Here is a 17,954-nt window from a genome sequence, read left to right as displayed (position 1 = left end):
ATTCCCCTGAGCCCTCTTGCCATCAAATCCAATGTTAGAAGTTTTGGGTCCTAAAGGTTAAAAACATGACTTGGGCAGACCCCAGTGAGCTACAATGCAGAGAGAACTCCAAAAGATCAGTGAGAAGAGTGAAGGACCAGGAGCATTCAGCATGAGGAAGACAGAGATATGGCATACGCCACCACTGTTTTCTTATCGATCTCTTTGCAAACAATTTATGGAATCTAGGGTATTTGATTATATTCAGAAATATAGAAGCAGCCTCCTGTAACGCAGGCAGAATATAGAATACTCCACAAGATTTTTCTTTTGCTTCCTGCAGAATCCCACTTTGCTGGCTGAAACCTCAGATGCTGGGATTTGGCTCTTGATGCTTCTCTTTGATCAAGTATTAGGTTTTCAGGTGCCAGATTGACAGGATTTTGAATGCCTGTCATAAACTGCCTCTCAGATCACACCTGTCAAAGGTTCATTTGTGCAGCAAGGTCCAGGGCAGCTCCAGTTCAGGAAAAATTTGCTTGGAGACATTAACCATATAGCAGAAAGCTGTGCCAATGGCTTGCCAACAGAAAAATTAAAATGCTTCACTGTCCACATGCATGGATTTGTTCAAAGTAGTTTGCCCTGAAATTTGAAAGGCAAAAACTTGTGATACAATCAGTTCAGCATCAATTACACACTTGCATAACTGATGCCCATTTCCTTCAAAGAGCTGAACCCTCCATTCTCAGCATTTTGACGGGCAGTCTCCCAAAGTTTTACAAAAACACAGACACAAGAAGAATGCCTCTCTATCTTTGCAGGCATTACCCTCACAGAAAATGAAGCATAAAGGTTCTTACTGGACACGTGCTTAAGGATGAGAACAATGAGAGCAAGAATTACAGCAAGTGTTGCTGTATCCCCTTAGGCACCCTTGGGCCTCATATCCAACAACTGAGATATACCAGCTATAATCTCCTTAAATCTATTGCTGTTGATGCGGCTTCCTCTGACCAGGGAGGTCAGGGATATTTTTCGGCCAAGAACCTTAATGACCTAACAGCACTAGAGACAAACCTTTTTCAGCTATTTGTCTGCATTCTTTGGGCATGAGGACATGGAGAAGGGGAAGCACTGAACTATGTAAAGCAATGAAGGAGAGACATTCCACACTATAAAGCTATTCAAGTTAGCATCTCATTTATTTTCTGGGATGTAAACATAACTTCTCTCCCATATGTGATGAAGATTCCCATACATAATTTTTCAAGACCAAAGCTCCACAAACCTGCTTAGAGCCCAGTTACCCTACAAGCTCTGAGAATTGTTAGAGGATGACATATTTGACTACTTTTTAGTACACTACCAGTAATGGATTAAAGCTAACATGTATTTCTCCTCGTCCTGTCCACTTCTTATATCTGTCTTTTCCAACCAAATAGAGACCTTTGTTATGGCTTACACACGCATAGTTTATCCATGTAGGAAGATCAAGAAACCTGGCTTCAATCACTCACTGGTGCATGTAAGACAACATTGGAATATGAGTAAAGGTAATAAAAGTCAGCCAATGGAACAGACATCCACGGAGACCATGGACTTGTTAGTGAACAGAATGGCACGGGTGATGAAGGTATAGAGACAAAATGCAAGGGAAAGCAGAAGGTGAGGTAGGAGGCCACTGCAGTTCCCGCCAAGAGGAATGAAAGATGAGTTTGGAGAGATAGTCGGGCCTGTCCCAAAGCTAAAATCAACAACATTCCCAAAAGAAAATGGGAATGAGTTTTTTTTCTCTTATTCATGCATACTTTAGAAACCTCTGGAGACAGCTCTGCAAACTGGAATGCTAAAAAAAAAAAACATCAAGGCAATAAATGGGGCATTGAATCTCTGCCATTTGTTAGAGGAAAACCTTTTCTGGCTTGAAGGCAGTACCTTGTTCTCACTTCATAAACCGTAAAGTAGTGCAGAGTAAGTGTTGTCTTTTAGAACGCAGATAGAGTGGGGCAACACAGCGTTACTTGGCTGGGACAATTGATTCCAGTTCCACCTTTGCTCCCAAACTCCTGTTATAATCTGAGAAAGTTTGTTGCAATATATCAACAATTAAACAGTTAATGCTTTGTTCTCATTTACAGCGTAAGCATTTAAAGCTAAAGGTAGACCTATCTTACCATTCTTTGACCAGGAGAAATTCACTGTCATTATTTATCTACACACTTTGATTTGCTTGAAACCATAAGTTTAATTTCTGGAAGAAAATAAGAGAGCTTATGCAAAAGTGGTAAAGAAAGTACTTTGTTTAACTGTGGTGAAGTAACAGAGACGTAGCTCTGTAGCTAGAGGACTGAAAAACCCAGCTCCACCTTTGTAATATTAGGCAACTCCAGTCGTGCAAGTTATTTTATTTTCCTTTGCTTTGATTTCTTAATCTACAAAATGCAGATACTGGCTATAGTCATTTAAGGACATTACAATATTCACAGTTTCATTCTTTGCTTTTATATAATGCTTGAATGAGAAAAAAAACCCAAACCCAACACTCATGTTGTACAATAAGAAAATTGTTCTGCTGCATCCATTTTCCCATTAAAAAGCTGTTACTGGGTTTGTTTCAGTTTTGGTTAGGCCTCTAGCCCGCTCTAGCTCCTTAGGAAGCTCTCTTAGCTTCAACTTAATTCCACAAAGTGTTTGGCATCATTGAAATAGCGTATTTTAATCATCACAGAATTGTAGAATGGTTTGGGTTGGAAGATCATCCAGTTCGAATCCCCCTGCCATGGGCAGGGACACCTCCCACTAGATCAAGCTGCTCAAAGCCCCATCCAACTGGCCTTGAACACTTCCAGGCATCCATAACTTCTCTGGGCAACTGATGTCAGCGCTTCACAGCCCTTATCGTGAATAACTTCTTCCTAATGTCTAGTCTAAATCTTCCCCCTTCCAATTTAAAGCCATTCCCTCTCGTCCTATCACAACACGCCCTTTTAAAAACTCCCTGCCCAGCTTTCTTGTACCCCTTCAGGTACTATAAGGTTGCTGTAAGGTCTCGTCAGAGCCTTCTCTTCTCCAGGCTGAACAAGCCCAACTCACGCAGCCCGTCCTCATATGGGAGGTGTTCCAGCCCTCTGATCATCTCTGTAGTCCTGCTCTGGACCGATTCCAACAGTTCCATATCCTTCTTATGTTGGGAATTCCAGAACTGGACACAATACTCCAGGTGGGGTCTCACAAGAGCAGCGTAGAGGGGGAGAATCACCTCCCACGACCTGCCAGCCATGCTTCTTTTGATCCAGCCCAGGATACAGTCAGCCTTCTGACCTGCAAGCACACACTGTCAGCTCACGTCGAGCTTCTCATCAATCAGCACCGCCAAGTCCTTCTCTGCAGGATAGCTCTCAATTATTTCATCCCCCATCCTGTACTGAAACCATGGATTGCCCTGACCCAGATGTAGGACCTTGCACCTGGCCTTGTTGAACCTCATGAGTTCATGCAGGCCCACTTCTCCAGCCTGTCCAGGTCCCTCTGGATAACGTCCCATCCTTCTGGTGTGACAACTGCGCCACTCAGCTTGGTGTCGTCTGCAAACTTGCTGAGGGTGCACTTGATCTCTCTATCATCAATGAAAATATTAAACTGCACTGGTCCCAGCACAGATCCCTGAAGGACACCACTTGTCACACTACATCTAAACTTCGAGCCATTGACCACTACTCTCCAAATGCAACCATTCAAGCAATTTTTTATCCACCAAGCAGACCACCCATCAAATACATATCTCTTCAATTTAGAGAGAAGGATGTTGTAGGGAAATGCGTCAAAAGCTTTACAGAAGTCCAGACAGATTACATACATTGCTTTTCCCATGTCCACTTATGTGCTCACCCCATCATAGAAAGTCACTAGGTTGGGTCAGGCAGGACTTGCCCATGGTGAAGCCATGCAGGCTGTCTCAAATCACCTTCCCGTCTTCCATGTGCTTTAGCATAGCTTCTAGAAGCATACTACTTCATTTAACCCAAAATTTTCAAGCAGCTTTAACAATGGCACAAATGAGCTTTGCAAAGCACTTCAGAGAACTGCAATGAAAAGCACTGTAGTGGAGATAGGTATTATCACCTGCAGAAGTATGACCTGAAGACTTAAAAACAAATACAAGAAACACCTTTTTGCCTTCATTAACTGAAACACTGCTTGAAGTCGTATGATATTCCTCAAGGAAGAATTTCAAAGCATTTAACAAATTAGCAACCTTGCAGCACCTTTGAAACATAAATAGCGAAAAGCAGACACTCACACAGATTACTTCATCTACAGCTGAAATACACCTGTGTCTGGAGCAAAGCATAATACTCATTTAACAGTACAGAGCCACAGAAGTATAGAGAGCAGAAAGGAAAAAGTATAATTGTATCCATTTAGAGCAATGGGGGAAGTTTGTGGAAGCAAAAGTGCAGTTAACCAAAGCAGAATTTAAATAGCATCCCGTGCTGGATGCCAAATTGGTCAGAAATATCCATGTTTCCAAATTTGGTAATCTTCCAAGGAGGATTCAAAAGAAACTAGTCTCTGTAGGGGTTGGTAAGGGCAAAAAGGAGGCTTTTTCATGGTTTGATTTACTGGCTAACTCAATCTGTACTGGTTTTGATTGTTTAATTGTGTTGGTGGGCTGAGCTTGTGTTATCTTTAGATGACACTTTAATGTTGCAGGGCAATCATTATTACATTCTTGTGAGCTTAGAGTGCCTAGAATGATTGTTTAAATCTAAGAGATGTAATAAGTCTTCAGGCAGACTGGCACAAGTATTAAGTTACTTTAAGTCCAGCACCCGATCCACATCTCATTTGAAAACCACCGTCTCCAAGAGGACTGTGCCCTCAGCTCCTTGCTGAACCACTGATACACGTCTTCTCTACTCAGGGGACAAATGCCATGCACTGAATCACAGAACCAAACATGCTCCTGGGAGGTCTCCTACCCACATAGTGAGCCTTTCCCAGTACTGTTTCGCTCATGAGAAATTATTTAGTCAGAAAGTCTTAAAGGACCTTGCAAAAACTAGTTGTGCATCACATGCCTTGCTTTGCCAAACCCACTACTCCTAATTCAAAGGCAGATTGTACACTGCTTCCAATCCTGTTAACAAATTTATATTTGCTTTTAAGCAAGGATAAGACTCCATAATATTGGGACTTTTTTTTACCCTTTTACATTCAGTGGAATAAGAAATACTTGAGAAACAGGGGAGCGGGATGCAGGCTACTTTTCTTAATCAGTCATTCAAATATCACCACAGAAATGACTGAGATTCATCCTGACAGCGAGGAAAAGCACTGTAGGTGGTCATTACAAATTCCAACCAGGAGCACACACCCCACAGTGCAGTGATCCCCCCAGAAGCTGCTTTCTAGACAAATGTAGTAGAAAACCAATGTATTAAAGGTATTGGCTTTCCTAAAACTGTGCTCCTAAGTAGACAACAACTGGGCATCACTCAGCCTTAGAGAAGGATCCATAACACTCATCTTGTTAAGTATCAGCAATGAAAAAAACATGTTGTTCCCTGCTTTTCAACTTATTTGCTGTTGCTACTAAACATACTAGAGAAAACATTCTATGGATCAGGTTTCCAAATGGGAAACAAATTCACTGGGAAGACCTAACTTCATTTTCACCTTGTTGGGTATTTTTTCCCATTACTTCACTACCCTCTTCTAAGAAACATATTATTGTGCTGTTTGCATACACTTTAATGTGCTTGCATTTTGCTGAGATAACTCAAGTATTGCTATAGTTCAAGGTTTAAATGTCTACTTCCCATATTTTGAACAACACCCTTTACAAAGTATAAAAGACAGACACTTTTTCAGTATTTTTTTCTTCTAGCTCAAAAAAACCACATGGGGTTTCAGTCCCAAGAATGCAATTGGCATTTGGCCCGTATAAAGACATGCCCAAACAGCCTGAGGACAGAGCAGCTGTGGGGCCAGAGGGCAGGTCACAAACTGCCTAAACCAAGAGACTTCGCAGAAATTACTCCCTCAGGCCACAGAATAGCTCTGAGGAAAACAAGTGGCAAGTATACTAAAAATCACCTCCATTCGGTCTCACAATACATGAGTTGAAGCCACTTTGTCCCTGTTCCTTCTTTCCCCATCCGAGTCAGAAACTGCCACCCAGCCAGCCAGATGGTTTAAACCATCTCCCCCCATTAGCTTACAGGGAAAGGAGTTTCCAGAGCAGCAACAAATCTAGTATGATACTGAAAGAAACTTTTGGTAAATACAATAAAGTGCTGTAATGAAAGATCAATTCCTGGTCCAGACTCTATGAAGATGTCTACATAACTAGGAAAGGACCAGAGCAATTACTGGGAGAGGAAAAGAATGCAGCTCACTTAGCCAGCCTGCACCCCTTCCACAACAGGGGGACAGGAGAAAAACTTACAGCTGTGGTTGAGGATGTAAATAAGGCTCCTGTTACCTGCTTATTCTCCTCCTTCTGGCTTTTATACACATAGCTCAAAAAAATTTGACTGAAGTGCAATCTATTTACACTGTGTAAAAATGTATTTCAGAAAAGTTGCAGTGAGATTTGCTTCAGTGAACTGAGGTCACCCTAGCAATTCAAGCAGGCAGCATACATAAAAATATAACAGATTTCCTACAGAATCCAGGGGACTGAGGAAGACATAAGGTTATTGGAAAGGTTTTTCAGAGAAAGTGTTATCTAAAACCAAATTTAACCTCAACCTGAAAACTTTAGAGCCCAGTAAATGTGCAAGAGAGACCTATACACCATTTCTTATTAGGTGGCTGTTAAACAGATTTGTTACATGTTTAATAAAGCAGTAAAATCAGGTATTTATATAGCATGCTTAACTGTAAACATATTTGTACTATTTCATTGAAATCGAAGTGTAACCTGATGGATACTATGATTACCAGACAACGTGAAATGCAAAGGGGAAAAAGGAAAGTCAGAACGTCTACCTCATCACAAAAAAATAACAGAGCCCTTGCACAGTCTGCTTTAATAAGCCTATAAAACCTGTATGCCTTAAGCCTCTAACAAGAGTGCCCAGCTGGCAGCTGGTGAATTTTCAGGTGCCTTGGAGGGTCCAGCTACTTCAAGGGAGTAGCCTTGAATACTCTTTGCTAGGTCATACATCATTGCTATTCCTTCCTTCAGGGCTTCATCTCATATTTGGCAAAGGAGCATAGCTGCAGCTCCTTCCAATGTTGACACCTTTTCTTTGCTTGGCTAGAGGTGTCAGTGCAGGGCAAACAAGAGGTACTTCATAAGTTCAGAGCTCCCCAAGTCACATGCCCTTTTCAGGCTCAATCTTCCGCTCACTGAAACTTTACACTAAAACTGCCTTCAGAGCGCAATTTCAGCCCATCACATCTTTTCCAGGTTAGGAAAGAAATGCAACAAACTGCAAAGGTATATATCATATACCTTAATACAAAGATCTAGTAGATTTTTGCTTCTTTAATACACAGATCTCAGGAATATGTAGAGAGATATTAGTTACCCCTTTACAAATGCACAGAGAAACTGAGGCTGCAGGTAATGGAATGCCTTAGAGGATCCAAGAGTAAACAACAAAGCAGGGAACAGGACAAGAGATTTGCAAGCTACTATCTCTTTACCTGGATTTATGTCTTTCCGTAGACTTTGTGATTAACAGCAGCTGCCTCTGAAAAAGAAATTATTCTCTTTTGGAGAAAGATGAACACACTCCTCTTTATGGGTGATTATTCGCAGAGTGGATAAAAATCAAAGGGATAAGAGTATAAAAACACTCGCATTACAGAGCAAAGTTGTTTTCTTCCCAGCCCAAGAACAAAAGTAAAGCAATATTTTGGAGTAAAATTGTTTTAAGAAAGAGGCAATTTTCCCATTCAGTAGAGATATATACAGACACGCAGAAGTACCTTTAATACAAGGAAGACATTGAAACAATAATTTCCTGGCTTTTGCTTGCAATACTTAATCACATTTTCAATGCGAAGATTCCAAGTTCCCTTTAAGAACATGTGGATACTTTATTGTTAAACAATTAGGCCAAAGCCACACTAAGGATTTTTGTATCTGGTTCAAACTGACTTTAATGGAAAATGAGCATCTAACTCTCAAAAGTGACTTGGAAAATCTCAGCAGGGTTGCACAAAAAGCCAGAACGTTTTTTATTCTATTTCAATATAGCCTGGTTAAGGCTTTGTAGACAGCTGAGAACCCATGAATAAAGATAGGAAATTGTGAAGGCAGAAAGGGTCTTTTGTCTCCTCCTCTCTCTGCTCAAAATGAAGTTCAGGGGTAACCGAAACATCTGCTGTGCTAAATTGTGTATCAAAGCTAGCCTCTGTTTCTATGAATAAAAAGGAATTTACAGCTAATTTAGAAAGCATACAGAAAATGCTGTTGGAATATTTGTGAAATTATATGGATAAATTGCTATCTTTTGAATAGTTATGATAAATATACTCTACATAAGATGAAAGCCTGGGCTGCACATTGATATCTAAGAGTGCATCTTTGCCTCTCAGCATAGGTTTATAATAAGGGGGGCGGGGGGGGGGGGGCTGGTAACTTCATACCTCAATATACAGACTAGTCCATTAAAAATATTTGAGATTAAGTAAAGAAACATGGTATAAGATGCCTAAACTATCCTGCTCATCTTGCCACCTAATCATACAAATTTTGAAATTACATAACTTCATTTGAAATCACCTTCTAGTTGGAAAAAAAATAACAAGCCTTTTGAAGCACTGAAGGGCAGCAACAGTATTGTTATCTCAAAAGCACTACTCTGGATATTTATTTCCAGCTCAAGATAAAAGAAAGTATTTTGCCTCACAATATATCTCCGATTTTCCTAAAACTTAAATGAAAATGGAGCAAAAGATTTTATCTGTTCCCAGGATTACCTCTGTGAATCTTTCCATCTGTATTGATGCTTCTCCTCAACTAAAAATTAAACAGTCTCTCATTCATTCACGTTTAAATGCTTTTAGATTTATAAATGAAAGATGCTACACTGATGCATCATATCATCTTTCTGCCATTTTAAATTATGTGTCTGAATGAGCCTCCTAGGGTTTATCTTTTACCCTACTCCAGAAACCACCAATCTTAATTTGCATCAGAAGCCCTTATCATCCAGATTTTTAAAATCCACATGATATGCCTTGAGACGAGAATGGCAGATCTCCATTAGCCGCAGGCGTAGGACTCGGGCATTCAGTTTTCAGAAGTTACAAAGATAAGTCCCTTTGTTGTGTATGGGAAAATAATAATTCATGTCAATAAGCCTTGGATCAAAAAGTCTTCCACTGACCATCTAACACGTAGTGTGAAGTTAAGCCTCCACAAAAAAAAATTATTTCAAAATAGCTGACATGTACTTGCCTTTTACTCTTTGCCTAAGTTGGGGCAGGGGGAGCGGGCAAGAGAGAGTTGGATTCAGAAACAATTTGAAAAGTCACAGCCAGAAATCCAGCACCAGGTGAGGAAGAGTTGAATAGATACCGCCTATATGCTGGGACAATTCACCTGGTCTAAATCATGCTGCTAAGTGTAGTCACCACCCCAGCTAACCTTCTGACTACATCTTTGTCGGGGCTGGACAGGCAGATGTGGTTGCCAGGCTGTACTGCTACAAGGCATAGGGCAAAAGGAAAAGGAAGTTCTGGTCGAAGACAAAGCGTTAAACCATCCTGAGTCCAGAGCTGGATTCCTGCTGTTTTATCCATTATCCATGGGCTCATAAATATGCATGTCCCTCAAAATTCATTACATATTTTAATTTCTCACATGACTATATCACTGAATTTTCTTATTCTGTTTCCAGAGCATACCTCCAGCACAGTAGCTCACATACATTTCTACAAGGCAAAAAAGCTCTAGTATCTCTCCAAACTCAAGAATAGGCCACGCTTTCCTCTATCACATCAGTTCATTCACAGCAGTACTAGGTTAATACTAATATGCCAAAAACTGCAGTCTGGTTCATCTCATACGCTCTGTGCATAATTTTGCTCTCCGCTAAAAGTAACGATAATGACTTGAACCATTAATCTTCAAAAGAGAAAACAGTTTCACCCAGGGCAGAAAGTAAATTCTCTCATCTTTCTTATAGGCTGTGCTTTCATACTAGGAATTAACCTCTTCAGTTTTTCTGTTGCCAGAAATATCACACTGTACAACAGTTCCCCAGTTGAACAGATAAGACAATCATTTCCCTTCAGCAATATATCCTGCAGTGTTCACCCACCAGGAGCAATCTCATGGAGGTGGATGGATAAACAAGCAGTATTTTTCTCGTAACTTTTTACCCTCCATTGTTATTCTCTCTCTGCAGCATGTGCTTATCACTGCAAACCTCACGGCTCTCGTTCTGTTTCATTTGGGAGACATCACCTTAGCTGCACATTCATCAACTTCACTGTTAGTTTCTCCAGCCCAGAGATAATAGTCTTGCAGGGAGATAACTCAGTGGCAAACAGAGCCAGAACTAAAGCTGAATCTCAAACAAATTTTACATGATCCTGATTTTAAAGCACAATCCAACATCCTGCTTAGTGTTTCACTGAATACAAATCTGAACACCAGAAAAAAAGGCCAAGCAGAAGAATATGTCACCAGCTGACTTCCTGGAGCTCAGACAGCTGCTATGAGAGAATGTCTATGACTGACAAGAAGCTCACAGGCGAATGAAGAGTCTCTCTTTCACCAGTTATGCCCTTCATAGAGCCTAATGAATCCCAAGCTACTGTTAATGTGGTACCCACAAAATCTAGATCTTACATGCAGCCCACACGCAGCAGCACGACTAAATGGTATAATGCACACAACTAAAGCTTTGAGGTGGACGTTCAAGAGAAAGAAGACAAGAAACACACTAAGAAAAGTCAAAGAAAAAAGAACAACAAATGCTTCCCTGGGACCTAACACCAAGTTTTCCCAAAGCAGAGGGGTTTAGATGAAGCTTTACTTGCACATAAAACAGCAGGGGTCTGACAGCCATTACATCTCTTTATTTTTCTAGGGAGCCACCTGTGTTGTCCAAGTTACATAACCACAGGAAAAGCAAAGCAGGCCAATGAAAATTATCCCCAGCTCACCTTGGCATCACATGAGAAGGCATCTGTACCACCCAGCGACATCCCCCCTTGCTTCCCAGGACATCTCTAGAGAAAGAACAATACCTCTGCAGGCTGCTCTGCAACTACAGCAGCAAAAACCTCAGAGGGCTCCACTCAAGGTGTTGGTTCAGAAGATAATAAAGCAATGAGCCAATCAGCAGGAAACCCCTCAGCACCAATACCTGGCACTAGGGAGGGTAGAACTAAAGCACGACACCTGTGAAAGCAGGGAGGAAGGCTTAGAAGATATCCTGAAGTCTGTTAATACCAACACCAGACAGGGGGCTGGAGAACAGGCCTTATGAGGAACAGCTGAGAGAGCTGGGGTTGTTTAGCCTGGAGAAGAGGAGGCTGAGGGGAGACCTCATTGCTCTCTACAACTACCTGAAAGGAGGTTGTAGAGAGGAGGGTGCTGGCCTCTTCTCCCAAGTGACAGGGCACAGGACAAGAGGGAATGGCCTCAAGCTCCGCCAGGGGAGGTTCAGACTTGCATCAGGAAAAAATTTTTCACAGAAAGTGTCATTGGGCAATGGCAGAGGCTGCCCAGGGAGGTGGTTGAGTCACCTTCCCTGGAGGTGTTTAAGGGACAGGTGGACGAGGTGCTGAGGGGCATGGTTTAGTATTTGATATGAATGGTTGGACTCGATGATCCGGTGGGTCTTTTGCAACCTGGTGATTCTATGATTCTAACCAAGTTTGTGCCATTAAAGCCGAGGAGGATCCATAAGTGCCACACGGCAGGGATACAGCACAGAGTAAAAGCAGGCTGTGGTGTAAAACTGCTGCCCAATTTGCAACTTAGCAATGGAAACCATCAGAGCCAACTCCCACGCAGAAAATTTGGTAAGCTTTTGCACTTTGCTGGTCTGCCATAGATTCAAAACAATATTCCCAGTTAATGAAGCTCATTTGAACCACGCTGGCCAACAGGATCTTGTGAGCCTAGAGCCTGCATTAAGAGATGAGGCAAACTGGAAATTCCAGTCGTTACAATCCTGTAGCACAAATAAGAAGCGTTTTCACACACAGTGAGTCAATATGCCTCATTTTTATTTACCACACTATGCCCAGGCAGAAAGCAACATGAGTTCAGGCCAAATATATTTCCCTTTCCAGTGACCTTGAGTGATAAGAGTTTCCACCAGGACAAAGGATCAAAATCATTAGAGTTTCTCATTCGTTCCACCCTGCCTTGCAAAAACTATCTGCACTCCCTCAGAGAAGTAAAAATGTTGAAAGCAAAAATGTCAAGAGACAGATCCATCTCCTGACCTGAAGGACTTCTCATAACAACAAACAGAGTCCGCCTCTGGAACATCTGCTCCCCGCTGAAGGGTTGTGAGATCTTCCGGGGCAGCTCAGCTAAAGTACTTCGGTCTATGCCCTAATACTTGGAATAGCAAGCTGCGCAGGGTGCTTTGCACAATGCTAGCCAGTTAGCATCTGTCCTCTGATTGTGACTGGATGTCCCAGGAAGACAACTAATCTTTTTCTTAAGGGGGAAAAAATGCAAACCATTAATTCAGTGTGATGACCCTATCAAAACAATGAAGTGAATAATAGTATTAAAACTTTACACAACTAGTGTTTTTAATAATGTGGGAGTTGGGGAAAAAAAGTTAAATGTTCCAACTCAAAGACCTGGTTTCCTGTGTTGGCACCAGTGCTAACACTAAATGTTCATAGCATTTGTACATCTTCATTTTAAAGAGAAATTAGGAGACAGATATACTTACACTGAACTAACATCCCGTTCTTGTGTGTGCGAACACATACAGGGTGCATTTCTGACAAAAACCCCACTGTGCTTTCAGTATGTCCTTAAGGATTTCTCCATTTGCACAAATTTGCTGAAGGCTCAGTCAGCTACACTGCAGCAGCTGACGGGTTTTCAGCAGACAGATACAGCTCAAACAAACATATCTTCAAAGAACGGTGAAAGGTGGCATTAAAAATGAACATCTGCTCTTTTCCTGTGTTCCTCACCTTAACAAATGTTTCTCCAAGGTCAGAAGCTTACAGCAGAATGTAACAAAAGCACTGGCTATGTGAATTATAGCATTCATTTACCTGAACAGTTCTAAATATCTGGGTATGCACTCCAGACAGAGAACAAAGTTAGGTTACGATAAACATGTTCATTGTGGATTAAGCTAATGTAGTCTTCTTCCAAACTAAGTTACAGACTTGAAATAGTGAGTAGGAATGCTTACTGTAACTCATGGTAATTCAATAACCTTTATCTAGAGACTCAAGTTTTCTGCAACTAAACTAACATACCTAATTTCAAACTCCAGTAAACTGCAGCAGACCCAAACTGGAAGGCATATCCAAACAAGAGGGTGGTTTGGCCATGAAATATTAATGTACTAGCTGATCCCTATCTCTACTGTTTGCGGTAAAGTGGACTTAAGTTCCAATTGCTCATACAGAAAAAAACCCTTTTTGGCTCAGTCCCTATGAATAAAAGCTTCTAATAAAATCCAACAGCATTTCAAAGCCTATATGAATGAAAAGAGTACTTAAATCTGATTCTCTATGAGCAAACATCCCCAGCATTCTAATTAGTTCTTGAACTTCATTTCTTCACATCCAAACAGCAAAGACCAGGAAAACGGTAGCTACTGAGGGAGAAGGATCTTCACCACAGTCCCTCTCTACCAGGGAAGAGCTCTAGAACAGCACAGGAGGCCAGGATTTCTGGAGTCTGCACAGCAGCTCATAGGTGGGCAGGATTTCTCTTTCATGACATTTAACTTGATACATCTCATCTGTATAAGGCATTTCTGCATGAAAAGATACAGGAAAAGATTTTGTAGTCGGATTGGGGTCAAGAGTAATGAGTACTAACTCTCAGCTGCTGTACAATTTACGTACACCCAAAAAACATATCCAAAACTCTTCTCAAAAGGGGGGATTTCAGGTCTTGTAGGGTGTGGCTCTCCAAGGCTTCAGAAAGCCACTTAAAAACTCACCAAAGTTCAATATGACTATGAGTGTTTACAAGCACAAGGACTAAGCCAAATTGAGAATGTAAATATTTGCATGCAGTTCCCCAAACTTGCCTCAATCTGTGCTGCCAACTAAATCCCAACTGCAGACCAAAAAATCTGAAAAGCAACAGTTGCACATACTTTACAGCACAAAGACAAAACTAATCCACACGGCATTCAGGACTCGAGGGGGTGGGGGCAAGAAAGAAAGAAGTAACTCCTAATCTAAACTAAATTTATGTTGAACAAGACATCAATGAAGTTCAGACTGAAACTCGACTTGACTCAGCTATCAGTTGGTACATTTTGAAAGTCTGATCAGTCCCCATTTTGGTCCTCTCCCCTGCAAGAGACTGGGTTACATCAACCATATTTAGATTACTCAAGACCACATTGACGACATGATGGGTCTAGCACACAGTGGTAACTTTGACCTAAACCACATTCTCTCAAGACATCAAAACCAAGAACTTCTGTTTCCCAAGCAGATCAGAGAATCATAGAATCACGGAATGGTTTGGGTTGGAAGGGACCTTTAGAGGCCAACCTCCCTACAGCAAGTTGGGACATCTTCAACCAGATGAGGTTGCTCAAAGCCATGCCCAACTTGATCTTGAATGCTTCCAGGGATGGAGGACCTACCATCTCCCTGGGCAATATATTCCAGTGTTTCACCACCCCCATCATAAAACACTGTAATCATAAAGTGTAGTTCTGCTATCACTATAGGCTCTACTGAAAAAGTCTGTCGCCATCTTTCTCATCCGAGTTGAGGAAAGTCTCCTCTGGATCCAGAAAAATTTATTTAATAATCTCAGTCCCGTATTCAGAATTGATTTAGGATCCCAAATAGCCCCAAGTTTTCCGCATCCATACTTCTTTCTTATTTTTAAGTTTTACCGCAGTTCTTTTCGCTATAGATGAGGATGGCAGCCAGGGATCCATTCAAGACAGTTGTAACCTCCCACAAAGACAGCCCATGAGTGACATTCAGTTCCCATCCCTGCTCAGAAAGTGTTAAATGTCTTTCAGTCCTACAACTCTGTTGCAGACACTTAGTGGAGGGAATCAGAAAGCTAAGCATCTCACCAAGACCCGTATTTTATATCTTTTTGTATGATAAGAATTTAGTCCTACTCACTCCCACTACTGTAAACTAACAAAAAGTTCATCCTCTCCCTCTTCAGTTAAGTAGGAGAAGTACAAATCCGGTTCTTTAGCTTTACTCAACTGTGGGAAACTCGGTTTTACTCTCCAGTTAAAAGCAGGCATTTCAGTGCATTTCAGTGACCTCTTCGCAAGAGGCTAGTATCATTTCTTTAAAAGCCCCTACACTAAAAATAGTCCTGCTTCCTAAACATGAGCGCTTAGCAGTTCCAGGCATTCTGAGATCCTACATACCACATTATTTTTTTAAAACTGGCAACACTTATTTAACCAGCAATTAAAGAAAGGAGGCCCAGCCGCCCCAGTGATTCTTCCCAGAGGGTCTTAGATGTTTATGAAACACAATGAAAACAATAAAGTGGATAAAATCATGCTATTCCATCAAGTCCTTGGCAAGACTTCCCAACCGAGACTAAGTTGGCATGGTAAGTTACAGTCAACAGATTACACAATGGTTTAGAGGGTCACCAATAATAAGAGGTCACACGCTCCTTGAAGAACTAAAGTATATGTTAAAAGTCTTAACAGCAAAAAAGCTTAAAGGAAAAAAAAAAACTTAAAGGAAAATGGCAACTCTTGGTCTGAGCTCCTTGGAGCAAATTCTGGAAACCACAGCACAAACATGCTGTTAAAGTAGGAGGGAACAGAAGGCACCTCTCCTACCCAGCACCAGGAATGGCAGTGACTACACTAAGAAAGCTGGCTGGGAGAGTTTAACACCCTGAAGGGAACACAAGAAGCCAGGCTGGCAGGACTGCCTTATTTCTGCATATGGAAGAAGAATACATGCTATGTACTTGTAGGAGCAGGACAGTCGCTGTGGCCCAGTACCACCCACCCTATCACCCCTCCGCAAGAAGCCCTGCTCCCCACTCCTCCGCACTCTCAGAGGCAACTGGTTCTACTCCAGAAGCAAGATGGAAGTTTCCTGACAGACTAGTTGCTCTTAGCGGTGTATGGACTGTAGCTACCTTTAAAAGGTGCTCCACTGTATCGTTAGGTAACTGGATAGAAAAATCATGTAAACTAAACATAATTGCTTAAATGTGTTGCAGTTTTCCTTTAAATAACTAATCTTAAAGCAAGAGGGAAAGTAACAACCAAAGCCATAAATCTCACTCTCACTGTTCAGCCTGGCAACACATTTCCAGTGTGTCACCTACTTAACTTGATCATCAAAATGAAAGTTAAATTCTGACATTCCTAAACATACATGATTTTCCCAAGTCTCACCTTAACCACATAATATAAAAATATAAAATACTTTTGCTTTTGGTCTGTTGACTGACCCTTCCGCTATAGGGAATATTTTCATCTACTGACTATATATTAATCATGAATAATCAAAACATTATCAGTTCTCAAAGACAAATCAACCTCATTTTAATTCATCCTACTCCACATCATCAGAAATCAAACTATACCTAACAATTTCATTCTTGATCTTCCACAAATTTTGATGACTCTTGATGGGTTTTACTGAATTCTTCAACATCTGACTGAAGGCATAGACTGCCTACTCAGAATAAAAGTTATAGAAAACCTACTCCCAAAAGTCAGTGCAACAGTAAAACAAGGGTGTAGCAAACACTACTATAAAACAAGGGTGTAGCAAACACTACTATTGACGTACTCCATGCAATAATACAACGCACCCAGCTTCATTTTGCTTGACTATTAACATTCAAAGCACATTTGAGTGACAAAACTGAAGTAAACATAAGAAGGCTCTCTGACTGCAGTGACCCGCTGCTCCTCTGTACAGCAAATACTTGGTACCAAGCCAAGAGCGCTACATCTGATTTTCCCACCGAGTGAACTGCTGGAGCATCTCCCTTAGCTCTTCAGCTAATTCTGACTTGGGATCCTCGGGTTTCCGCTGGTGGCTCCCCTCTACGTTTTTTAACACACACGCCAAGGCTACAGCCGGAGAGACGATGCGAGAGGGGAAAAGCGGTGCCGCAGCTCCGGATCAGAGCCCCTCTGGCTGCAGAGAGATAACTCCGTCCCTCGGGGTCGCCTCTGTCCTCGCCCTGTGCCATCGCCGTGCCTCCCGGGACGCGAACTCGCGTCCCGGGAGGCACGGCGGTGGCACAGGGCGCTCCAGCCCCGGCTCCTCTCTCCGCCCCGGGACTCGAGCAGCCGCGTGGCCCGAGGAGCCCCCGAGCATCCCGGGAGGCTTCAGCCCCTCCAGCCCCGCTCCCCAGGTCCCGAGGAGCGACCGCCGCTGCTCGCCCGCCCTTACCGAGACCCGCCGGGGTGCGCTCCCGCCGCCGAACGCCCGCAGCCCCCGTGCCGGCGGCTTCTTTTTTTTTTTGGAGAAGCTGGGAAGAGGGAGAGAGAGAAAGAAAGGGGGGAGGGAAGAGGGGAGGGAAGGGACTGAGATCGAGGGGGAGAGAAGTATGCGAAGGCAGGAAGTGGAGACGACCGCGGCCAGTGCGGGAGATTAATGGGAACCAGTCACCCGGCGGCCAACAAAGAAACCTGCGCCCCCAGAGCGGGTCCCGAGAGCAGGGGGAACGGGAACAGCCGGGAGGAGCGGCGGGTCCGCGGGGAGATGCGATGGGCAGAGCGAGGAGGGGAGAACGATCCCCCCTCCCCGAGCCCTACAGTCCTCTTCCCTCTACCCTGGAGGAGGGATATCGCTTCTTTTTC

General features: G+C 42.4%; 1 protein-coding gene across 4 annotated transcripts in view; it reads right to left on the bottom strand.

The window, feature by feature from the left end:
* Positions 1 to 17,752, bottom strand: part of DENND2B (DENN domain containing 2B) — a 181,182-nt gene extending 163,430 nt beyond the window's left edge. For 2 of the 4 annotated variants that reach the window (XM_069857607.1, XM_069857605.1), the window contains exon 1: positions 17,545 to 17,750. The gene's annotated coding sequence lies outside the window, so the exon portion shown is untranslated. Of the gene's footprint in view, positions 1 to 17,544 lie in introns of all 4 variants that reach the window. The other 2 variants (XM_069857608.1, XM_069857609.1) reach the window with 2 other exon arrangements.
* Positions 17,753 to 17,954: the final 202 nt, after the last annotated feature.

Source organism: Phaenicophaeus curvirostris, chromosome 5, assembly GCF_032191515.1.
Source record: "Phaenicophaeus curvirostris isolate KB17595 chromosome 5, BPBGC_Pcur_1.0, whole genome shotgun sequence".
Lineage (NCBI taxonomy): Eukaryota > Metazoa > Chordata > Aves > Cuculiformes > Cuculidae > Phaenicophaeus > Phaenicophaeus curvirostris.
Note: the sequence above shows the minus strand (reverse complement) of the source record. Positions and strands in the feature narration are given on the sequence as shown.